Genomic DNA, 27,774 nt, shown 5'->3' with positions numbered 1-27,774 from the left:
TGAAATCTCCTACTGAATTGCTATTGCTTACCCAGTTATGGCCAAATTCACTTTAATTTTTAGAAAAGCCCATTTCCCGTAAAGGTCCCCAGCTTAATAAAATATATCAGAGCCAAAATGTGCACATTACTACTCACCTGATACAACCATGATGATGCTTCTGCTTTCTGGTTGGGAAGCACAGGACAAGGCCGATAAAGCATTTTAAACCAAACTAAAACATTTTATTCAAAGTTGCCAAAAAACAGATCTTAAATCATAAATATGTTAATAGTTGTAGTTCAACATTTAAAGCAAAAGGTATTTCATGATTGTTTTTTAACTTTAACAAAAAGTTTCTGGCCAAGCTTTTTACATATTACATTGGGTCAAACAGCATTTGGGCTATTATAACTATAATGGCTTTCCTGTTACTTTTAGAAATGCTTTTAAAAAATGTCTATGTTAACGTACACGGGTGGCTTGTGTATTAATTATGTTAACAAAGCAACAGTTTTGTAAAAGGCTTTCATATGAACGCATGTTATTACGGATAAAAGAATAAGTCAGTGTATGTAGGTTATGTAAGGTTCTTGCTTTTAAATTAACCTGGACAGTCCCCAGAATCCATTAATAGTTGCAGAAAGGATATTATATCCAAAGAAAGGGCTTTGTGTAGTTGCAATGCCGTTTTTTCTTTCAACTCTCGCTAACATGCCCAATTGCTTGGTGAATAGAAAGAATTGTTTCTTTGCTTCTGGTACTCTCTAAAACATTCTCAAGTACAAGAGCCATTTTCATCTGACAAAGGGATACGGTAATTTCACATTTCTACGTTTTTTTTTTCTATCCCAGGATGAAAATGAAATGTCTAAAGAGAGTTCAGCTTAAATAGATGAGTGGGAATAGATGAAAATGTACTTATTTTTTTTTGTAGTAAAGTCATTATTTCTGAAGTTCGGAATAACTAACTAAGCTCTTTGGAATTTAAGTTGCTTTGTTTCCATGGCCTTTAGCAAAATGTGAAGATTTTATATAACAACCTCAATAGCATGTGTACTCCTTGTGAAGTCTACCTACAATCAAGGTTTTCAAGATTTCTACTTCAAAGTTTTGAAAATTATTATGTCTTTACACTTAAATGCATTGTTTGGAAATGATGTCTAGTTTTGGAGTATATATAAAGTCCAAACTTTTATTTCATTTTTGAATGAAGTTGTGCTAGCCTAAAATCCAGCGTGAAGATCTAATCTCTTGTTATGTCTTGTGGATCACTGTCACAAGAAAGGTAATATAGGTTATACAAAAGCTTTAGTTGTCACCTGAAGTGATCTTTCTTATCTTTCTATTTTACCCCATTTCTGATATTAAAGCTGAAATCTGCAAAAGCAACAACAATATAATAAGAGTAGTTATTAAATGTGTGTAATTCTGTTGAACTGCACATCGCATATTCCTCGTTCCTGCAGGCTTCCTCCTCTTATGTCAGGAGCACCTCTTCTGTTAGGGGCTCCATCCATCGCGAGCTCTAACGTCATCACTTACAATGGCAGATCAGCAGTTCTGATTTGAAAGTGAGAATGTGTACCACCTACAATCCAGATCATCAGAGGGAACAGGAGAGCATGGGCTGCTGGGGGAGTGGGGCAAGGTGAGCAAAAGTACATTTTATTCAAAACCTAGGCAAAACTATTCATTTAAGCCTTGGGGTACAGTGCCTAATGTTTAATTTTCCCTGGAGTTTAGCTTTAACTCCTGCTGAGCAAAAGGTTTGTAGGAGGATAATATAAATGTATTTCAGACAGTAATACAGCAATATTGTAAAGACTGTAAAGATTTTGCCTAAAATATACATACCCATAGTAGATTATATGATTTGTTATGATTTTAAACCTTTGTACACCCTTTGTGAAAGCTTATTTTCTTTTTTCCTGTAAAATGAAAGCTTATTTTCTTTTTTCCTGTAAAAGAATATTAGTAGAAAATGTATTTTTTTAAACATAAAAAATGAAATGACATTTGCTTTTAATGATCCAAAAAGTTCCTTACCACAAATCTTTACAACCCAGTTGTAAAAAAAAATATTTGCTTAAATCAGAGGCCTTACTTGCTTTAGGTGTACTTTGTACCATAGATTGTACAGTGTGGATTCAATATTGAGCTAAATGTTTCATAACAGGATTGGCTATTGGACAGAATCTTAAGCACAGATGTTAGTTTTAATTAATCAATACCCACCATTGAATAATCAGAAGGGATTAAGCTGTTTTTGGTATCCAATAAGCAACTGAGTTTTCCAGTAATCTGTTTAAAGATAAACATTCAGTCACTTGTGTGCTACTGAGTGAAATTAATCGTAAAAGTTATAATGGTAAGATCTAATATGATCTTTCTGGTCGCTTGGATTTACCATATGCCTCAGTCTTTTAGTGTTTACTGCATCTCCAACGTTTAAACATATGTGGCCCAACAATAAAAAAAATTTTAATGGTTAGTTGTATAATACTATTTGATAAAAAAGTACCATGTTCTTCAAAACACTAAAATAAATTAAAACAGTACAGAGATCTACAAAAACCATCTTCTATTAAAACACAGTAGTGCTACATAATCCTGAAGATTTATTTCTGAGAATAAGTACAATTTTTGGAAGTCATCCAGTTCAGTTTGAGCTTATGTAGCACATCTGCTGTGTTTAAACAAATTGATGTTATATTTGAACTAAACATTTTCAACTGTGTCATCATATGAAGCTTCTTTATTTATTCAATGTTTGATAGAGGATGGGAGAGGCCATGCACCTCCAGGCCAAGACGGTTTGGGATGGTGAACTACAGGAAACCTGATAGATGAGTTTTTTCAAATTACTTTAGGCATATCCCAAGTAATAATGCAATATAAAAAAAAGTGGTTTTATCACTGAAGTGACTAGTTTTGTGGTCATATCTCAAAACTTCCTCATTAAAAGTAGTTAAGAAAACCCATCAAGCTCTAGCTTTATGATAGAAGGGATTGTGAAATGATTACATTTTGATTACCATATAGTAAGCAAGTCAGATTGAAAAAAGACATAGGACCACCAAGTTCAACCACTAGGGAAATAAACATATCCTAGATATAAAACCCTATAAGACATAGTTGGTCCAGAGGAAGGCAAAAAAAAACCCTGGTACAATTTTCTCCAACAGTAGAAAAAAATCTTTCCTGATTCCATGAGGCAATCGAATGTTCCCTGGATCAACAGTCACTGTTAGTTTTACTTTTTAAGCCTTAATACCCAGTTATATTCTGTGCTTCTAGAAAAACATCCAGCTTTATGTGGAAAAGAAAATCTTATTGTTTGCTTGTATGTATTTAGTGCCAGCAAATTACATAGCTTTACTGAGTCAATAGTCATGTCAAGTGACTTTGTAAAGTGCTGTGTAATATGTTCCTGCTATATAAATACTGTGTAATAGGAATAATAATAATAATGTCAATAACTGTTTCTCACAATCTAATAATGCCGCTGCCATACTCACAGTTTAATGTCTCTAACACAGTCTAAGGCCAGTTGTTGGGGGAAAGCTAGCTTATCTAGCAGTATGTTTGTGGAATGTCGAAGGAAACCTACGCAAACACAGGAAGAACTAACACACTTCATGTAGTGAGTGACCTGGATTCAAACCTGGGATCATAGTGGTGAAGGGAGAGAGTGTTATTCATCAAGCCACATTGTGAAGCTGAAGAGAACTATTTGAAATATTAGATCTAAAATAGCTATGATTTGGCTGTATTATTGGTAGGCTCTACTTTTTTCCTGTATTTTTATGTTTGTAAAGTATAGGACATTTAAGTAATGTTACATAAATAGCTAAAAAGGAGTAATCCATGCTAAATTTTGGATATATTTTTATAGGTAAAGCTCTTTAAACAAGCTACCTTGGCAAACCATCATCATTAAATGGCAGATTGATACAGTGTCTCCTTGGGGCTTTCAGCTTGTTTAATACTTTCTCTCGCATTTTCTTCTTATGCCGTTTGCCTGAAAAGAGCTCTATGAAATTGCTCTCCTTTGGAAATCAATACTACTTGAACTTTCAACAGTGAATAATAAAATTTCAATCTCCACACAATGGCAAAGACATCCTTTTTGCTCATGTATTGAGGGAAGAATAGCAAGTGCCCAGCATATGAACAATAAAGCCACTTCCCGACTCAACTTGATTGGCTGCCTCCAAGAACCAATGCTTCAATCTAATCCCTGACCATCCCTTGGGTGACATTTCTCATTTCTTATCATTTCTCCAGCACACAACCCCAGCTTGATAAGACAGCTAGGGGACCGAGGATGGATATTATTGAAGCATCCTTTCTGGCTTTGAAAAATAAATATGGAAAAAGTAGCACTTCAAGGTGGATTGCTGAAAATCAACAGTGAGGTCAAATATATAACAATGGTTTATAACACCTAACTGCATAAAAAAAATGAAAGTAGGTAGAACCTTTTAAACATGTTTCTAAAAATATTAGTCACTTTCTGCGTAAAAAATAAATAATTTATTTCACTTTTGCTTTTAATTATCATCTTTGTTAGCAAAGATAGACAGCAGACATTTAATCAGAAGCATATTATGATATTTTGGGGAAGAGAACAAAATGGCGATTACATTTTCATTTCCAAAGGGAACCCGTGGTGTTTTTGTATATATCTTTTCTATATACCATATTCAGTACTAGAAAATAACTTTTCATTCTTTGTATGTCAAGTAAATATGAAATACTATATAATTACTTAATATTTAATGTACAGCGCTGCGTAATATGTTGGCGCTATATAAACCCTGTTTAATAATAATAATAATAATAATTTACTATTCACAAGCACAGTTTTAAATGTTTAAGTGCTTTGTTGAGAGTTTGTTTATAGAAGTAAAATAATTCAGATTACTCACAGAGATGAGAAAAACAATTAATTCCCTTTTCCAATCTGCGTTATGCATGCTGTTTTGGAGTCTATAACAAAGGAGGAAGCTCCTGCTGTGCTTTCTCTTTAAATACCCAGAATAAATTCTAAAACTAGTTTTGTAGTTGAATCTTGAAATGAATGTTTACTTTAAAATACATGTTTCAATAGGTAATAAAAGTATGTGGTATTTAGGTCCATTTGTACTGCAAATATATATTTTTTTTATATATACATATTTTTTATTATGCCCTGATACTGTATATTCTTTATGGAAAAGCCAAGTGAGCAATTTAGGCATAAAACTGTCCAGATTAGGCTACTGATAGGTTTGCCCACCTAGAAAAATTTGGGTCATTTTTCTCTTTCTGAGATCATGGAGAAGTTGCATTCAATATAGATAATGGTCAAATCACCAAAGGTTTGCACACAATCTGGGTCACATACTCCCTATACAGCTAACTCTTCCTTAAATGTAAGTTTAATGGGCCTATACACTCTGGCATGATGCCCTCTTCTCTAAGTTACATTGATTTAATACATCATTAATAGGAGCATAATGCATAAGACATGTCTGTTATATTAACCTTTAATAATGTATTGAGAATTGCATTTGCATGTAGTTTATTTCAGCTACACAATATATTAAAAGATATAGTGTACCTCTTTGTACTTCACTAGATAAAATGTTTATCTCCCAACTCTGAACTGGTATATTTTCTGTGTGGAATATATATACAGCTGGGGAGATAAATGATATACGCTTTTACTGCTTGTTTAGAATGTGCAAATATCCAAAAACAAAATTAAACTCCACTGGTGGCACCCAGGAATTTGTCAAAGAGCAAGTATGCAAAGCGTATATTCACAATATGGCAGGCCTACCTGCTAAGGTGCCCCACTTTAGTGCAGCAACAGCTTTAATGACCATCAATCAGATACTGTCACTAACATGTTTGCTTGGTCTTTTTCCAGGTTTGGCATTTTCCATTGTTTTCACTGACCTGGTTGGGATGATGTAACATGCTGCATAGTTACTTTGTTTTAGAAAAGAATATGGCTGAGACTGTACACCGAGCTGCTCATACATAGCTCTGTTTAGCACTATAGTTCTGTTGTATGACAGTATGCAAAGCGACAAGGCAGTAATTCAAGTGATTTTAATTTTTCCAACCAAAAGTTAGAAGAAAAACAAAGGAACAAATATAAATCTTTTATTGTGTTCCACTGACGACAGCTCTGCATTCACTGCCTCTTCCTATTTGCCACTACTGCTATCATCTCCTTTACATCTTATGTTGCCATTGTCTTCCATCTTTGTTCATTGGACAACCAAGGATGATGCAACTCTCATGCATTCACAATGGAGCTACACTGAACCTGAACTGGGCATTACTCTTCATGCATAATAAAGCCTTAATATTCAAATCCTTAAGCTTTAAGGATATGAGCAAGACTTAAGCCAAAGCTGGCTGTTTTAGGGTTACTGCATTCTAAATAAGCCAGTGTTTCCCAACCAGGGTTCTGGGTGACATTCTCCCTAATGGCCAGTTATGTACAATGAATTATTCCTATTGACTATCACACTATTATACTGTGAGCTATGGATATTCGTATTATTGTCAGGGATACCCTGAGGTCCTGAAAGTTATTCCAAGGGTTCTCCTACATTAAAAAGGCAGAGAAAGTGCTGTAGAGTATGACAGCCTAGCTATTTATTTATCTATTTGTTTTGTTTCGCCTGCTTTGGTTTACAGTGTTTTCTGAAGCATACATATTGCTAATCTAGTATTCATGCTTTTATTTCATCTCTCTTTTTTCAAAGCAGTCTAACACAAAGTATTTATTAGGTGATTTCAACATTTAGGAACACATTGACCCAAATGACATAAATTGACCAATCATTTTTTTTTTAGAAACAGAGTTGTGAAATAAATGATAAAACAGACATTTGGCATGCTTTTATCGGAAAAAAACACTGATGAAACATTTTATTTTGTTATACAGTAAATGTTTTATTGCATCATCATATAAAAATTAAAACAAATTTATAATTTGTGAATAAATATATTGGAAACTCATAATTTTGTGATATCTTATTAAAAAAACCTTTACAACCCAATACTCCTAACGTGGCTCTTTTATCTATGATCCCGGGCTCGCTTAAAAGTATTAAAAGAGGTGTCCTACGGCACTTTCTTACCACAGCTAGAGTTCTTATCCCGAGATTGTGGAGGCAGCCTGTTGCTCCTTCTATAGCCGACTGGGTATCCGAACGTGAAAAAATCCGCCATATGAAAATGCTAGTGGCGGAAGATGATAATAGAATGGAACAATTTAACATAGCCTGGTCCATGTGGGATTGGTTTAAAGAATCTCCCCGACTCCAAACGTACTTATCTTAATGATCTCGTATATTTGTTAGGGCGCTTTCTTTGTCTGGGTTTTTCCATACTTTCTTCAACCTTGTGTGGTGTGCATTCTCTTTTCCCCTTCTCTTCCCAATCCCCCTCCTTGGGCTGTATTATCTTTTTTTGTTTTTTCTCTTTTAATATTGTTTTTTGTTAAAAGATGTTTACACATGTATATAGCGATATAGGCGGCTTAAGATTGTGAGAATGTTATTTATGCTCCATGCTTCTAGGTGTATCTCTGTTAATTTCTGTATATTTGTGTTGATTTGTTTTATTCTGATTCATGACCGTTTTGACAGATTATTGCTATGTTTATCAGAGTACATGCCGTATCTAAGATGTGTATTTTATGCTCATGTGAAGCCAATGCCGTTACGGGTTATTAAGATTTTGGTGTTTTATGTTTTAATCTTTGTTATGTATATATGTCTATTTTTCTTTGAAAACTAAATAAAACTGATTGACACAAAAAAACCTTTACAAAATGTACAACCAAAGGATCCTGTAGGTCGATTCAAACAGTTCTAAATCGAATTACTATGTCATAGACAAGCCGGATAAAGGAAACTTGATTTACTTTTCCTAATGAAGCCAAATACTTCTTCATTTGTTCCTCACATGCTCCCCCTCCCAGACATTGCAGCTCACAATGGGAGGGTTTCAGCAACAGTGGAAGTAATGGCAATCAAGAAACCAGTAGGCAGGACTGGGTGATTGTCATGCTACAGTTGTGTGAATTAGCAGTGATAATAATGACCCCTGCAACATGTTTTTCAGCCCACAGCTTATATGAGAGCGGCAATGCCCAGGTACATTCTTTCTAATGTTTCCACACATCATAGCAAGCTTCAATAGGTGGAATGTCCTGATAGAATCAGAAACTGGTATGAGTGTGATTTTGTTGTTCTTTGCAGAGAACCCAAGAGTAAACTTTATGTACAAATTAACTTCTTAATGAGTGCTGCAGCAAATATTTGTTGGAAGGCCATACGTTTACTTTACTAGTTTAGGAATACAGCTCTAGCACAGTCTTTCTTAACCTTTATAACATGGGGAACCCCTTGAAATAACGTTCAGGTCCACAACTCATAAAACAATAGTGGGGTGGTCAGCTGGAAGAATGCCTCCACAACAGCTGGCAATTGTGGAGGCTGCCACCCTTATCGATAGCCAAAAAGAACCCTAGTATCAGTTAAACTGGCCTGGAAGCAACAAATTGCTCATTGCTCAAGGAACCCCCTAGGGCTCCACAGAACCCTGGTTGAGAAACACTGATCTACAGCATAGATTTCTCTGCTGCCCCTTTTACTAACCGACAAATAAGAATGAAGTTGATTAACCTCCTTTGCGGTATGAATAATAAATATTTAGGCCACACACTCGCCAGCAGATGCCCGACCAGCGTCTACTTCCCCTGGCCTTGCATCCCCAACGTTCACAAGCCGGGGACGCAGATGCCGGTCGGGCATCGCCAGGTTACACAGATGCTCGGCAGGCATCACCAGGGAAAGAAGCTGGAGGACACCACGGGCACCGCTGGAGGACACCGCGATCACCGCTTACCAGGTAGGTTTTTAAACTCACTCTTGGAATGGAAAATTCCCCCCCGGGCCACACTTGGTATTACCGCTAGGGAAGTTAATATAATCTTTAGTGGTTACTGATATTACTGATACTGGTTGCCTAAAACACCCAAAAGCTCCCCTTTTTATGCCCAACTGTTTTTTTATGTCATACATACTATGTGGAATATACCAGGTATGCATAGAGAGGTGTTATCTGCTAATTTTGTGATAATGATACAGCAATTAGCAACCAACCAGCACAGCACCTGATCTTGTGATCACAATGTAACAGTGCTCATATGACACTAGCTTTTCATGCAGTACAATCTACAGTGTTGCATGAGAAAATAAAACATTGCTGCATAAATAGGACAATACTTTTTGTCTTTGTCCTTTTGTGTTATTTTGGATAAAACTAAACACCAATACTTAGATACTGGGATTTTTAGTACAGTTTATACCTCACATTAATTTGTTTGCAGGAATATATTTAAACCATAAACCTCAATGCACTGTACAATAAATTACATTGTATGAAAGGCACCAGAGAGTTAACAAACCCATGTGTCAATTTAGGGAGAAAATAAATAATTAATAATTAATTAAACAAGTAATGCTTTGTAGGTTCAAAGAGGCTTTTCACAACGGGCTTTCTGGTGCTTGAAGCAATAGAATATAGACACTTGGACAAAATCACAAGGGTATCCAAGCTCACTCTGTGATTTTATATGGGTACATCTGCTTCAAAGGCAGAAAATATTAGTGATTAATGTGCTTTTTTAATGAACATCTAAAACCTGAAGAAAAAAAATTTAAATTCCATTAGAATTAAGGATCGGTAACATGAAGCAACCCCTGAGCTTGAACATGCTGTTTGCATATAGTATATACAGTACACACACATACACATGACTGTAATTCTGACCTCTTTTTACTGTCGGGAGCAAAATCTTTAATTCTGTTCCCCAACATGCAAGATTGGATGCACTTTGCGAATCTGTGGCTCATCTATGCAAATAAATAGATTGAAATACTGGGCCTGATTTATTAAAGCTCTGCAATGTTGGAAAAAACACACTTTGATCCGTGAAGCTGGGTGATCCAGCAAACCTAGAATGGATTTGGTCCAGGATTCAAAACATTTGCTAGCAAATAACTTTGAAGAAATCCATTCCATGTTTGCTGGACCACCCAGCTTCACTGATGAAAGTGTATTCTCTACACCCTTGGAGAGCTCTTATACATGAGCCCCACTAAATTAAGACACCAGCTTCACACTAGATGTGCAGACTTATATACATTTGTGTTTGAGAACCCCTGCCATGCATGAACCAGCTAGCATGGCTTTCAGCATTGGACAAGCATTGAGTGGCATCTGTTAAAAAAAAAGAGAGAGAGAGATCACCTTTGCCAAAGCTTCAATCTCCACTGTTGTAAGCACCAGATTTTTTGTATTGGGATAGCAATCAAACCCACCCACTCTCTATGGCAGGCAACTATGTAACTCCTACATTGGAAGCTGAAAAAAGGGGCCTGTAGACCACTTATTCATTTAGATCTTCATAACTATACCAGCTTTTGGCATTTCTTAAGAGTTTGTTTTAGATAGATATAAATACTGACATCTTTTTGGGTATAAAACTAAAAAATTTTTGGTATCAGTGGTATACGTTTCCATGGGTCACATTTCAGATAAAATAGGCACTTTTCCTATTCTGTTACTTATATTTAAATGAACTTTTTTGTTTTTATAAAGAGGTCTGTTAGTGTTATTATGTTAAATGTGGAAGCAAACAGACTTGAAGAAAAACAGCTACAAGAAGTGATGAATTATATTTACTTGGATGGACAGAAATGAAAGATGATGTTGTATCTCATTTTTCTGACTGCATTAGTTAATTAAAAGGAAGGTTAAGTTCAAAATTATGACGTACAAATTGTCATTATGTTTGGCACAGACATATTACAATTATGATGCTGTCATCTAAAGTTTATGGGTGTCTTAAATTACATTTTAAATAATTGGCTTCCTTTACCTTACATTTGTATTTAAATGTTTCAAAACATTTCCAATTATTATCAGAAAATATTAAGCATTATGATAAGCTGAAATTGTGTGAATTTTTTACTGGTTTATTTTGCATAAATCATGTTATTATACTCAAAATATGATCGGTGGATATTCAGTTCATAAAGAAACAATTCACAATGAAACATCCACATTTGCTTTAAGGAGCCCATGACCATATCATCATACTTCATTGGCATAAACAACAGAAATAAGTGTTCTTGTGATACATCAAGCTTTTAAACTTGTCTTTCCAAGCAATTGAACATTTTAAAAGCAAAAACTTCTTATTATAGAACAAATATAGGATAATATTGCACTGCATTTTTTCTGCTAATTCATCAAACGGGTTTACCTACCTGCTCCAAGCATTTTCCAAAGTAAAGATATGGACAACATGATATGTGAATCAATACATTAAATTGCCCTGTTTACATTGATTAACTATTGTACCATTAATATCTTGGTTCAGTACAAAGTAAATTATATTTTCAATATATATATTTTTCAATTATAGTTAGACACAAACATAATTTTTTTAATATAAATACTTGTTTTGACTGAGACTTTTAATGTATTTTTTGAGCCACTGAGTTGGAACAAGTATACAAAAAAGCAGTTTTAACTTTCACAGTGCATGAAGAAAGGGCAGTAACAGAAAGTATTAAAGTCTGAGGATTAAGTGTGACTGGCAAACAATTGGCAATTAGCATTTATAGAAGGTACAGATTTCCTTTAAAAACATAGGCCTGGCTAGGGTTGGGCAAGAATACCTCAATTACAAATGAGCCATGGAGGAGTTTGTTCATGAATATCTGCCAGTACTGGAATGAATCACTTATTATCATTTAAAACTATAAGACCTTCTGAACAGTCAGATCTTTATTAGCCACATATTCTTTTCTATGTCCCTATTACTCCCACAGCTAATGCATAATAGGTTATAACTACCTAACAGATAATACCAGCTTGCAAGGATTCCTTTAAAGTCTCTTGTAAGGCCTACTGGCTCAAAGTGTCACATACAAATTTTACTTTTAGCTAGGCCAAGCTGTAGTTTTTGGGAGTGATGGTGCAGCATATAACTATGATGACAAGATAGCTGCTTTTACCTCCTTTAGGCTGCATATAAACAAGCTCTAACAGATACAAATATATTCTAGCTGGAGTTTGACCTTGCCCTAAAGACAACTCCATTATGAACTCTCTTCTCCACCAAGTAATGATAACATAAAACTATGAAACAATTGTAAGTCATGATTTAGGAGTGTCTGGCATATAGGGACACCCATTATGATACATACTTGAATCACATGGAGATGTCTACGAGAGAGATGTGTAGGTTTGGCTCATTTATTGTCAGCTCTGTGATATGTAAGGTGCAGTACAATCAGAAATATTTATAGAGGGATTAGTAACAATTTTGCAAAATAATATTTTCTGGTTAGTACACATTCCATCTACTTTCATCCAGTTTACTTCTACAAGTTACTGTAAAGCTTATATAATGGATCCATGAATGATGTTGGATGACCCCTGTATACATGTCAGATTCTCGCCCAAGACAAGCGCGATAATCATCTGACATGTGTACATAGCTTTAAACAATGGTATCTGTAAAAGAAATAATAAAGTCATTCTGTAGCTCTGCCCATTTTTTACATAAATATTATTAACTAGGATTTTTATAGCGCCAAAATATTACCCAACACTGTACATTAAATAGGAGTTAAAAATGACAGACAGATACAGAAAGTGACACAGGAGGAGGAGAAGACCCTGCCCTTAAGGGCTTACAATCTAGGATTATTCTTTGATTTGATTGGTGTAATTTTTAGATGCAATTATTGCAATCTAGTTCTGTACATCTAAAGCCAAGCTTTTATCATAGTATGTTAATAATAGTGGATAAAAGATAGTAGATAATAATAATATTAATAATAATATATTGCTTAGCACTTCTAATGGTTTGTTTAGTTGTGCAGACATAGAGTGGGCAAACTATATTTTTTACCACTACCATTGGCCTCCTTCAGAAAGTTTTGGTGTTTCCATGACTTTAGACCATGTTAGTGGAATAGGCTAGCCAGTCATATGGGTTAGTAGAGGGGCAGCACAAGCCAGGTGGTCTAGAGAGGTAAGAAGATGAAATTCAGAAACCTACAGTGCTACTTTGGGTATACTTTTGTATACATTGTTTTTCAGCCTATTGTTAAACTGTTGCCTCTTTTTACTTATCATGACAACTCAAAACAAAACAACACAAAATGAAAGACTGCATAGGAAAGTGATATTGCCATCAAGCACCAAATTCATCTAAAAGATTTCTAGAGTATTGCACCAGCTATTAATAGTTTGTTTTAATATCAATTTTCTATTTGAATTTTTCTTTCATTTTGGGCATAATGGTCCTTGAAGTTCCTTTTACAATTTGTACAACTTTTCTTATAAAATACAGTATATACCAACACACTGGATAGCAGCAGTTTGTTGCTTTGTTAATTCAAGTACACACATAAGCAGCAGGATGATAAGAGAAAAAAAATATTAATTTATCCAGTGCATGTACATTTTAATGAATGATAATCCATTCTATCCATACACTCTTTCAGTCTAAAGATAAATTAAAAAGAAAAGTTACAACTAGTTTGTTCAAATTGTAATGCTTGAATCATCTGGTTTTTGCACTTGCATGTAGAATCATTTAAATTAGTATAAAATAAAACAGTCCATGTCAAACAGTCTTTCTGTCCTTGTATGGGTACCTTAAAACACATGTCAAGGCGAAACGTGCACATTTTTTGTTTTGTTTAAAGATCCTGAAAGTACAGGAAATTACCTGTTTATCTGCCAGAATTATACTCAGCTCTTCATTTCCTATTGTGGGCTGACCAAACACAGCATTTTTGTGGACTGAGTCGTCCTGTCCACTTGTCTTTTGATAAACCATGCAGTCCATTACACTGTCTTCATCCCCAAAACACAGACATTAGTTGACATAAGATCCCAATACAGGAACTGAAAGGGCTAAATAGACAGTTATTTAGCAAACCTGGAATGGACTTCATCAAAGTTATTAGCTGTTTGGTAGCAAATGTTTTCAATTCTGGATCCAGATCCATTCCAGGTTTACCGCTGTACCGCTTCATTGACTAAAGTGTATCTTCTCCAGCCTTGGAGAACTTTATTAAATCAGGGCCAGTACATCCCCTTTGGGTGTAAAAAGAGCTCACCCAAAGGGGATGTACTGGCCCTGACTTCAATACCTCTCCCACCCATTCAACAGCGGGCCTGAGAAACAGAACTCTACATACACAAGTATTGTTTTGTTAGAGTTTAGTTATACTTTAGGCAACTGGTTTAATACAAATATTGAAATGAACAGTAACCCATGGCAGATTTCAACCCCAGCATTTTGATTTCAGGTATGTAAAGAGAAATCTGATTGGTAACTACCTGTTACTTAGAAAACAATCGTGTATAGGTTTAATGTTACAAAAAAACTAAATTCAGTGCTAGGTTCTGTTTGTTTTCTTTTTTTTTTTTTTTTTTTTTTTTTACACATAGGGTCAAAATGGAAGAAATGATAGCTGTTTTTCCCAAGGAACAACAATGAAATTGACTGATCAGTAGAAGCAACAACTTTACTTTTTTTCCCGTAGTCTTGTTTCCAAAAACTTAAAAACTGTTTGAAAAAAAATAATAAAACATTTTTAAAAGCAATAATTGCCTAAAGTACTTTTATCTTCTGGAAACTGCATCTAAATCCAACAAGACATAACTATTTCCAGTATTCAAGCTGATACAATAACAGGAGACACCAGGCCTGTGGATTCGAGATTTATTCTCTGTGCCAAGAACAACTGACCTTGTTGGACATAATAAGTAAACAGTGAATTTTCAGATATAAATTGTCTGCAGGGAAAATAGATGTATTTCCTTGTTTTATAATCCAATTCATTGTCTCCTTTGTCACAGGAAACTAAAACACAATGCACACACACTGAGTTCACCATCATGTGACCATCATAATTTATATTTTACAGTCGGCTGAACTCAATTGTTTCTCCCAGCAATGACGTGGTGGACATTTCCCAAACAAATACATTTTGCAACAGTCACTTTGTCTAAATAGATAAAAACTCAACTGAAAAGTATAAACAATGGTGTATAATATAAAATGTTAAAGGCAATACATTTAAACTGTGTTTTGCCCATACCAAGTCAAATCTTTCAGGGCATGCTTGTCAAAATATAGGATCAAAAATACCCAGTAAAAAGATAATTAACACTTAAAATATTAGGTGGTTCAACCTTTTTTGCTGTCCCATAAACATAATCATATTTATACTATTTTAAATATAGCTGTATGGGAAACATTTGCATTTTTTTCAATTCAGAACCCCAATGTCAGTAGTTGGCACCTAGACCCAAGCACTGTTACATGGACGGAGGTCACTTGCTACCCGTACCTGACAGCACCGGGTATTTTCACAGGATAAGACAAAAAAAGAGTAGTAACAGTGGCAAAGTGCATATTACTGGGTCACTGGGACCCATGGCAAAGACACTAAATAAGTAAAGTAACAGTGTCTTATTATTGTATTGCTTTTTAATAACTTGAATTTGATATTCAGTTTTACTTTTAAGTTACAATGATACAAGTTCACTTTTAAGTTACAATGATTGATGTATCTGCAGTAAATGCTTGGTAAGTGTCTAAGTGTCATAGTTTCTGTTTTATACATATAATCCACAGTACCATCCTGTATATCAATGCCACAATTACAGGGTGCCTTACAATAGTGGAGCTGTGTTGAAACAAAAGACAATAGGACAACACACCCAGGTTCCAGTAATATAATTATTATTTACTAGCATTCCATAAAGCCAACAGCCAAATTGTGATCACAATGGTACCTTTTCCCAAGGAAAATAGTAAAAACAAATAGATGCACAGTAAGAACAACATGAATAAATGTGTATTATTCATTATTAGTCCCACATAAATAAACCCTCTCCCTTACTATATATTATTTCTATTATTAAATTTTGGTTCAGCACACATGGTGACTCTATATTTACCATTATGGAAACCAAAGTGACGTGCGTAACTTTACATGGAGCAGATTTAGTTTGGAAAAAGAAGTGTTGCAGAAGTCTCTTCCAAAAGTGGCACTGTTCACATTTTCTGCCTAATCTTCCTTATAACTAAGTTTTTATGGAGCTCCCAAGCAATACTCTAGTCCCCTGAAAAATTTTAAACAAAATCAGTATGGAGTTTAGCATTGTGGACATTGTGTAATTTTAAAAACTAACTTTTTTGAACAATATTAGACTTTGTTACCATTTATGAGCACAATCAGTTTTTAGGCCATGTTTGGTATCTTTTCACATGACACAATCTTATCTTTTATATTGAAACAGATTTTATTGTGTTTGTGTGCAATAAAATACATTTTAGTGTATTTTTACGGCAAATGTGGGGGTGACAAGCAATATTGCCTATACTGTGTAATGTAAAAAGTGCAACTAGTACATTATCCTGCTTTCAGGAAATATATTTTGGGTTGTTTAGGTTAACTTACGGTCCTCAATATGCAAAAAAAATGTACAAAAAAAAAGAAAAAAGTTAGTTAAGGTTTTAGCAGCTAAAATATTTATTAACATCCAAAATCAAAATGTAATTATTAATACAAACACGTGAAAAGTGTTTCAGTCAACTCATAATAATTTAAAAAGGATTAAAAGGTTTAAAATGAATGCAGTGATGAAGGAGGTACATAAAATGTATACAAAAGGAACAACGTGAGCTGATGTGAAAACATTGCTCATCTGGGAAATACCAGCTGTTATGTGTATACAGTTACATGTTTCATCATGTCAGTTAAAAAAAAACACCTGAACTTGCAGTTAGATATTTTGCATACAATCCACTAGCAACAAACTAAATCAAACATGTCTGCTCATGACCTTGTCTTTTTTCTTCCCTGTGAATCTGAAAATTTGAAAATTTTTAAGTAATGATAGCCTCTGCATACAAAACACACCCTGACATTAAGTGAAATAAGAAAAAAAATATATGTTTTCTATAATATACTAAGTTTTATGTTACCAATAGCTGGAAAGTTCTCTGCCCACATAACTGCAAAATCTATAAGCAGAAGCTACAGTAAGGTCTAGTGCACAAAAGCGCTGAGACTAAAACGTCTCTGAAACGCCTATAGCCAAGGGAATTTTACATGAATATTTTCCTATGAATTGTAGTTCTGCCCCAGGACTGAAAGATGGACATACGAGAGGGGACCCAAATTAAACAGGACTGTCCTCTGTGTGGCTGGACTGGGAGTGGAGGGGGTTTGATTAAGGTCAGAGCTTGTTCCCTCATCCCTCGCCAGTCAGTAGCCTGTTGGACGCCTCTATGAAACGATCTCACTCCTCAGGCAGTGATTGTTTTTAACTGCTTTTCTCATTACCCTGTGGAAAATGTTATGTCAAATTTCAGGGAGCAAAGAACTTGTTGGTTTTTTTTTTTTCCTTGGCAAAACACCAGTGGAATCATTACAAATGTTTTAGATGGCTTTCAAAGAAAAAGCTCTGATTTGGACAAGAGTTTTTAAATAATTTTCACGCTCAGGAAATTTAGGCATCAAGGATCAACCCTAGATAGATAGATAGATAGATAGATAGATAGATAGATAGATAGATTGATACAGTAGAAAGATAAATAGGCTTGTAAGGGCCTGTCTTTACACCCATTTGACATGAGTTAAAGTTAAAGGCACTTTTAGGATGATTCAGAATTCAAGAAAAATAGTAGTTTCCTCAATCAAGCTAAATAGATAACATGCAAGGAGCTCATAGGGCAGATAATACATAGTTTGTTAGTCATTCACAGTTACAGATACAAAAGATACAAAGGTAAAAACACCATGAACTCAAAGTTTACAAGAAGCTAGTTAATAAGCCTAACAACTCCAATATAGCAGAGATTATTTAGTTCCACATATTTTTTGATATGAGTGTAAGCACCAGGGCCAACATCAAGGCCAATCTCATTATGTGGTCCCGATGATGGAAGCTAAACGCATTCTAAATGCATCCACACTGGGTCTCATATCTAAATATTCAAAAGATTGAGAGACAATCCTACCTGAGGCTTCCCATGGGCTAATAGGTCTCATGGAATGTCAGTAACTGGGAGAACTACCATAAAATCTTCCTGTGTCACTGCATACATCAGTAACATGGAGATGAAAAATAGTATTTCACTCATGTAAGATATAGAGCCTACAGATAAGGAACTGACAGGGTATGGCAATTAGTCCTCATTCAGAATTCATTTGACCTGCAGATGACCCACTTCTGTCCTGCATTTAACCTGCTTCAAGTAGGTTTTGCATTTATATGGGAACACAAAACCTGTGTTATGCCAACAAAAGCCTTTTACACAAGCCCTATTGTTAACTATTCCAAAAACAATGTCTGTTTAAGGCCACTAGTTGCTGTCTGCCAGTTGTATCAGAAATTCAAACCTTTTTTCTGTGTAAAAACTCTGTCTATAACATAAAAGAAATGCCAGAAAACATGCAGTTATAATTTGGAAGACACAATGAAGTGTTATTCCGATTTTGCTGAGCTATGTGTTTCATCATGTTGCTGTTGTTCACAATCTGTAAAATTTCACAACCTTCTGTTTAGCAATACATAAATATATGTTCTTAGTTTTCACATCTTGGCTGGGTGACATTTAAAGGTGCCATTGTTATTTGGAGGAAGGCCTAGATAAGGTAATGCTAAAACACAGAAATCTGGGATAGCTTTACAGCATTAGTGTGCTGGAACATGTTTAATAAACTATCTATTAGATTTCATTTCTTACAAGTGACAAAATAACATTTCATTTTTGATATACTTCATCAGAGTAACTATACCCCAGTAGTGTAAAACACTGTGGAAACTTTTACCATTTTTGGGATTACCATTTCTCTAAAATAAGAGATGTCTTGGGGTGGGAGGTGTCTATAAAAACCGTTTACAATGAATGCACAAACGATACAAATGTACAACCCTGTTTGCCTATCTGGAGAAATAGGAACATGTTTACACATCTAAGATTTATGAGTATATGGTGATGGTATTTTCTCTCCCTAAAAGCATGTAATTTGATAAATGATAAGCATAACTAAATGCTCCTGCGCCTCATTACCGGTGTCCGCCAATACCTCACCATCTATGTTTTTTACCAACAAAGTGGTAATCACATCTATATTTATGAATGCACATAGGTGTAATTATCCCATCTAGGCATATCAGCTATTATTACAACTACCCCTCACCCTGCCTTTTTCCAGTGTGGTATCAATCAGGTAAGGGGTGCTGTAAAACCACACTCTTTGCCCACACCTATTATCCTATCATCCATGGTTTTAGTATTAGTACAGAGGTGACACAAAACTTAAGGGAAGCTTTCGCTTGCCTATGATGTGTCATATGTGACCCATACCTTTCAGGTCTCAGGGAACAGCCCACAGTATATTAAAGTGAAAAGCCAAAAAAAAAAAATATATATATATATATATATATATATATATATATATATACAGGAATAAACAATGTTGCATACTGGGGATTTTTGACACCCAAGGCTACTTTCTACAACATATTTTTTCAGTAACCATGAAAAGATATATTCAAACAAAACAAATAGCAATAACAATAAATATAAAAAAGCAATAATAAGAGCAAAATACGAAATCGTGAAAATCATACAATCACTGTAAAAATTGTATTGCGCTTCTTACATAGCTGGTCATGAGTAAACTGCCCCCTTACATTGGTGGTCAGGGTAATGCTCTGTTACACTTGGTAATTAATGGACAGGGTCCCCCTTAGATTGGTGGGTAGGAAAGGGTCCTAATATACTGGTCAGTAGGATGAACACTCCTTGCTAACCACCAAACCGCGTTCTGCTACCAAACCAATAAATGTGTTTTTTTTTTAATGCTGTTATTATTCCTGCACTACTTGTGCTGCTAATAAAACCTTTAATTTGATTTATTTGTCAATGAATATGAATATTTAAAAAACATTTTTAAAAATACTTACTGTCTCCATTTTGTGACCTTAAGTTAAAATAACTTTTTATGATTACTACTAAAATGATTTTAAAGTATGGAGGAGTGTAGGGATGTGGGTGTAAAAATTTAATTTTCATAAATGTCAACTATGCTAGGTACACCACTGCTGTCTCCATCTTTGTCTCTGGTATTTTGCTGTTTTTTAGATTCATTCATACTCTATCTGTACTTCAATCATACAAATTATCATTGTAGACAGCAGGGTATTGAGGGGATTAGAAGAGAACTCTTAATCTTTAGAATTATGCCTTTGGCAAAATCTTATCACACCTCATTGCAGTAATACCCCTATAGACAATATATGGTTAATGGTGTATCAATTTGCCTTTGTAGCACATAGCTCACTGCTGAATGCCATTCCTTGGGACTGGAAGTGTTTTAGTTAATCACTATGTATTTCAGTCCCTTTTGTATGCTGAAAAAAGATGTGGTCAATGGAAGTCCCCAAATTTATATCATTGGATTTCATATCAAGGATATTTATTTTATTTCATTAATGGGAATTCCTACAGCTAAGCTTTTGGAGCACATCCAGAATCTGAGATCTGGATGTGGTTTTCATTGTTATACACTCCACTGCTACTCCAATGATTAAATTACTTAGATATGGTACATTAAGGCTACGTACACACGTGCAATAATTTTCGTTGCAAAACGAACGATTGACGACTGATCAACAATTATGCACAATTATTTTCAATAAATAATGTTCAAATATAATCCACCAATATTGTACACACACTAGATTGTTTGAACAATGCAGGAAGTGAGGTGTACTAGAGAAAGTGTACTGCAGAACTATCCACGAACAATGAACGACCGTACACACAATAGATTGCGAACCGTCGTCCAATCAGATCCGCCAGGACAGTCGTTCATTTCCAGCGACTTTCCTTGTTTGACTGCGTCGTTGGCCGGTTGTTGTGCACTTTTTTTGTTAAAGATTATTGGACAATCAGTCGTCAATCATTCGTTTCCAACAACAATTATTGCACATGTGTACGTAGCCCTAGGTACCAAGGCACTATATCATGTTTTGGAGCAATGTAGGGTATTAGATTACATTGATTCGTAACAAAAAGTATGTTTTCTATGCCCATAAATCACTAAATAGAATGCAGTTTATTATGATAGTTATTAGTCCATAGGTCACTTTCAATGTGGTGATGTCAAATAATGATTTGAAATAAATAGAGATTTATGTAAAATGTAAATGTACAAGGTTTATATACAACTATAAAGGGCCACCTTTAATTGTGTTTTTAAAAAATTGAAATGTATTTTTAGATTGTGCCCATTCTGCATTTTAAGCTCCTGTAATCCCCTACATGGCAGAAAATTAAATGGTAGTAGATGGGACAACCACTCAATCATTATTGCATTGGCCAGCAGTGCCAACATTATATAACAAGTTGCTAATAGATGGGGAGAACATAGACAGCTTCATTGTTGTGCTGTTGTTTCTTCACTATTAAATCACAAGCTGGGGCTGCAGGGGAGAAACCTGGATATGCTGTCCAATAGTTATCAGCCAATCTCCAAAGTGGCTGCTCGGAAAATCTCCCAGTCATAATAAATACATAATGATGCTAAGTGCCTGCCATTACATTGTAATTACCATTGACATGGCGGAATTTCTACAAGTAATGGTCAATTTGGTGAGATATCTGGAAAATAATATGCCATGTATAGGTAACAAGAGTATCTATTAGTTTTACTCAGGTACCTACATGATTACAACTGTTGCTATTGCGTTTGTAGGATAGCTAGGGCCATGGGTATTGTTTTGTTATGTAATAAAATGAATAATTGAAAATAAGTATCTGATACTTTGAATCCTTACCTTTATTGAGTCATCATACATGCACGTGCTAAAAGGAAATCCTCAGCACACATTCCTGATGTACAATGAATACTTGGTAATTATTCTGAACTCAATACAGATAAATGCATGGTAAAGAGATTGGTTCTTTTTGCATCCTAATAAAATAACAACTTACTGCAGATCCTGTTTATATTGCTTTTTTTGTGATGTTTCTCCATGTGGAAAAATGGACAGTGGGATGTACATTTACTAGTACAAGTAATGTATGTAGTTTTTAAAAATACAACTGTGGACTGGGTGATTGATGGTGATCACGCATTTACTGGCACCAAGTAAAAACAACGACATTACTGACCGTGCATATCTGTGAACTTGTTAAATTGTGTTGCTATTTTTTTTTTATTTACAAATTGCCATGTTTTGAAATAAAAAAAATAATAGCTCTTTTATTCCAGAGAACCCATATATATGTATATATATATATATATATATATTTATATATATATAGATATAGACACACACAATCATATATATATATATTTATTTATTTATTATGGGGTGGGGGAGTGTGTCTTAAACATCTGATAGACGTGGATACCATTATGTGTACATGCTTGGGGAATGGAAATCTTATTTTAGGCCACAGGTTTAAGATATAAGTCAACCCCCAATAACAAGCCAACCAACCTCAGGCATGGGACAGAGAAGAGACCGTGAAAGACTATAGGTAGGAGGACATGATGAATATGACAGTCCTGCATTGGTTTATTAATGGAACAACAACTAAAAAAACATTCTCTGACTTCTCTGACCTGTTTGAAAAGACCATGGAAAAAAACATGGTCACTAATTCTGCCTGTATATATTCTTTTAGGGAGTCACTGATCTCTTGTTTTCACTATCTTTAGTATATAAGAAGCCTTCAGTAAAAAAAAAATCTTAGGGAAATGGCATGCAGGTGCGGCTCATAAACAGAAATCTGATTACAACATACTGGAACAACTTGCCACAACACAAAAGTTCTTCTGCTTTTTATGGTTTAATACAAACCGTCATCAGTGCTGAAAAGTGTAAACAAACTTAATTTGTCCTTAGCTGACAGCATGATTGATGAACTCCAAAAAAAGTAACATTCAAAAACCCACTAAAACCAGATCATATTGTTTTTGTAACAAACTACAAAACACTCTAAAACCACATAGGACTTACCTTTCCTGAAAATGTATATGAAGTTTTATTTTATGTTTTTTTATGTTGCTTTTACAATAACTTGACCATAAGCATTTTTCCTATGTAAGTGTCAAAAATCCCGCAAGTCAGATACTCCCTTCTTATTTTTTCTTGATGTGATGTTAAATTAGCATATAAACAAATAATTTATATTCTGGCAATCAGTTAATTCTGGTGTTTAGTAGGAGGGCTGGTTTGGTCTTCAATTTTGTTTACACAAGTGGTAAATGCAAACATGCATACAGCTTTCAGTTACACTCGGGGCAAGAGTGGCCCCAAGGGGAGCAATTAAACTCAATTGGACAGCAGTATTTGAGGTGGATTAGACCTTGAAGAAAACACTGGGACAAAGAAAACACAACAGGAAGAGATGACCTGGTTGATACGTATCCATTTGGCTCAATATTGTCTTTATCTGCCTTGGGTCAGGGGGTGGTTTTTGAGCTTCAGGGGCATGTTAGCTTTTAGCAGCAAAGTCATCTATCCACCCTCCCTAGACTTCTCATTTAAAGTAGCCCAAACCAGCCAGCCAACACAAGCCATGACTTTCTCTGTTGTATTCTTTCTCTGGGCCAAAATTCTCTTTAGCATTGGTCCCAGCTTTATAGACTTGTATTGGATCACACTGTAAGATTAGAAACAGAGTATTCAAGTCTTTGAATGCCTGTACAAAATCAAAGAAAGCAAAGTCTCCTTTAGGACAATTTGCACTTTGACATTTTGTGCCCCACAATGAATAAATACCATTACTCCCTAGAGGTGCCTAGATCTATCAAATTTCATCATCATGTCCTAAGCCCAGGATGTAAGCCGTGGACAGAGGTTAAATTTCTGTCTCTGGAAACAATCTTTGGTGATCATTTCAAGTGACAGTAGAATGAATTAGCACTGTGCATACAGCACTGTTCAGTTCTATGGAGAGTGAAGGACGAGCAGGAAGCACTGCAGTGGATCCACCCCCATAGGAAATTAGAGTAGTTGTACCCAGTATTCTGCCATGGTGGATTGCTCAACAACATTGGTGGACCACTGTACACGAGCTAGATTTTTGACTAAAGCTACGTACACACGTCAGATTTTTATCGCCCGATAATCGGCATCGGCCAATTATCGGGCGAAAAAATCTGCCGTGTGTACAGTCGGTGTCGTCCATCGTCCGGACGACCGACCTGCCGGATCCACGGACGATGGACGACAGCCGATCCTAATGAAAGGGAAGGGGAGAGCGCGCAGCAGGGTGCCGCTCCGTCGCTCTCCCCCTCCCCTCTCCATAGAGCATGAACGGTGCTGTATGTACAGCACCGTTCATGCATCGTGCAAAAATTGGAAGTGTGTACGCAGCTTAAGGCTGCATACACATGATCAATATTTGTCATTGGAAAGGATCTTTCACAATCCTTTCCAATGACAAAAGACTGAACGATGCATGAAGGAGCACTGTAAATACAGCACCGTTCTGCTCTATGGGGAGCTGCGCTTTCTCCCCTTCACTTCTATTACGATTGTTTATCATTCATTGTCTGTGGATCTGCCAGGATGGATCCATGAACGATGAACGATGGGAATCATCTGTGAGTTCTGTGTGAGTGTACGTAGCCTAAGACAATCACTAAATTTTGTTTCCAACTTGTTTCCAACTTTGATACACATGCTCAGAATTTTTCACTGTTTCTTCCTAAGACATTTTTTTTTTTGTTACCTTTTTATAGCATGTATATGCAGAGAGAAGATTTTACAGGAACCTTGTGTCTTGAAAAATCATTGCATAATATCTTGCTACATGCCAGGTTATTACTAAGGCTATGTACACACGTGCAATATTTGTCCTTTGGAAAGGATCTTTCACGATCGTTTCCAACGACTAATGACTGCACAATGCATGAACGAGTGCTGCATACAACACTACATACAGCACCATTCTGTTCTATGGAGAGGGAAGAGGGAGAATGACGGGCGGCACCCCGCTGCGCTCTTTTCCCCTTTACTTGCATAAAAATGGTTCCTCCTCCATCGTCCGTGGATCCACCAGAACGGTCATTTGGATAATGGATGAAGAGCGCTGTACACACGCCAGATTCTCGTCCAATATCAGCCCTGAGCCAACTATCGGATAAGAACCATTGCACGTGTGTAGGTAGCTATGTACACACGTGCAATAATTGTCATTGGAAAGGATCTTTCACAATCGTTTCCAACGACTAACGACGATGCATGAACGAGTGCTGCATACAGCACTACGTACAGCACCATTCTGTTCTATAGAGAGGGAAGGGGGAGAATGACGGGGCGGCACCCCGCTGCGCTCTTTCCGCCTTTGGATCCGCCAGGACGGTCAATTGGATAATGGATGAAGAGCGCTGTACACAAGCCAGATTCTCATCCAATATCAGCCCAGAGCCCATTATCGGATGAGAACCATTGCACGTGTGTATGTAGCCTTAGATTCTAATCTCAGAGACCAGGTGAGCTGTTTCCTTTATTTTACAAAATTGCATGTGAATAATGCGGAAGATATGAGCAGGCTGAAGGTTAATGCAGATCCTTCAACTGATATTTAGTTGCTCCTGGCTTTGTTGCCAGAAGTTGCCACTACAAAACTAGGCAACAGTGTTACTTTCATGAAGGTGGTTGGATGTATCAATCATTTCTGTTTGTACAGCCTACTGGACTTAAATATGTTGTTGATTCTGTGTACACAACAGCTCTAGAGGCAAAATTCAGATTGACCAATGCCTCTATAATGAGTTTATTCCAAAGGGTGTGTTCCTTTTGTGGGATTACTGGCAAGTGTTAGGTAGTGTCTACTAATACACACTTGCTGTGGAGACCAGGCAAGAACAAAGTGATTATTTATATCCTAAGTTTTGATTTCATTGTATGGAATGGGTTTAGAAACCTATTCATATATAGGAGACAGGGAGCTGAATCATCACTCTGAGGTCAAAAACCTATACTTTTGAATCTTTATTTTGTCATACAAATATCAACCATGCATTGCCAACTTAAAGGAACCTGTAATTACCATTAACAGCATAAAGCACACTGCCGATTCTGGGTATCTGGCCATGAAGAGTATGGTTGGCACCATATTACTTAGATGCTTTGCTCTCATTCTTGAATCTTATTCAGAGCTTCAGGGGAACAGTTCTGAACATTTTAGCTGCCTGTGATTTGCAGCAGCAAGCAAATCTAATTGTAGATAACACATAGCATCAGCAATTGCCTTAGCAAAATGAGTTAACTGGATGTAAATAGATAATTTTGTATCACATTAGACGATTAATGAAATACGTATAGAAGTGACAATACTGTTCACATCCTCACAATATTCCTATAGTTGATGAAGAAGGCCTTGTAGTTGGCTTGGAGTAAATTAGAATTAACAACCATTCCTATTTTTTACACTTTTCATTTCACTATTATTCATACAGACAAATGTCCTAAATATAGACCATGCTGGTAATGTAAAGTTCCAGAAACAAACATCAGGCAGTAATTTAATTGGTATTAAACCTGTATTCCACTGGGCTTAGCCTGTGTGTGGTGAGCAATTAAATCTCAAGAAGAAACAATATTTTCTGAACTAACTGGCAGTGTTAGGCTAGTTAAACTCGAGCAATGTTTTTCATCCGGTAATCGGCTCAGGGCTGATATCTTGCGTGTGTACAGTGCCCGTTGTCCGAACGACCATCCTGGTGGATCCACAGACGATGGATGACGGACGATTGTAATGGAAGTGAAGGAGGAGAGAGCGCAGCTGGGTGCCACTTCGTTGTTCTCCCCCCTCCCCTCTCCATACAGCAGAACGGTGCCGTATGTACAGCACTTGTTCATGCATCCTGCAGTCCTTTGTTGTTGGAAAGGATCTTTGAAAAAATACAGTTAGGTCCATAAATATTCGAACAGAGACAACTTTCCTCTAATTTTGGTTCTGTACATTACCACAATTCATTTTAAATAAAACAACTCAGATACAGTTGAACTGCAGACTTTCAGCTTTAATTCAGTGGGTTGAACAAAAAGATTGCATAAAAATGTGAGGAACTAAAGCTTATTTTTACACAATCACTTCATTTCAGGGGCTCAAGAGTACTTGGAGAAATTAAAATGCTGAAAATAAAATGTTCGTTTCTAATACTTGGTTGAAAACCCTTTGTTGGCAATGACAGCCTGTAGTCTTGAATTCATGGACAACACCAGATGCTGGGTTTCCTCCTTTTTAATGCTCTGCCAGGCCTTTACTGCAGCGGCTTTCAGTTGCTGTTTGTTTTGGGTCATAAGCTGTTCCACGCCTTCTCCATACTTTTTTCTTGCCATCATTCTGGTAAAGGTTAATCTTGGTTTCATCTGTCCAAAGAATGTTTTTCCAGAACTGTGCCAGCTTTTTTAGATGTTTTTGAGCAAAGTCCAATCTAGCCTTTATATTCTTGAGGCTTATGAGTGGCTTTGCACCTTGCAGTACACCCTCTGTACCTACTTTCATGCAGTCTTCTCTTTATGGTAGACTTTGATATCTATAAGCCTACTTCCTGGAGTGTTGTTCACTTGGTTGGCTGTTGTGAAGGGGTTTCTCTTCCCCATGGAAGTTATCTTGCGATCATCCACCAC

Source organism: Pyxicephalus adspersus, chromosome 2 (assembly GCF_032062135.1).
Source record: "Pyxicephalus adspersus chromosome 2, UCB_Pads_2.0, whole genome shotgun sequence".
NCBI lineage: Eukaryota > Metazoa > Chordata > Amphibia > Anura > Pyxicephalidae > Pyxicephalus > Pyxicephalus adspersus.
Note: the sequence above shows the minus strand (reverse complement) of the source record.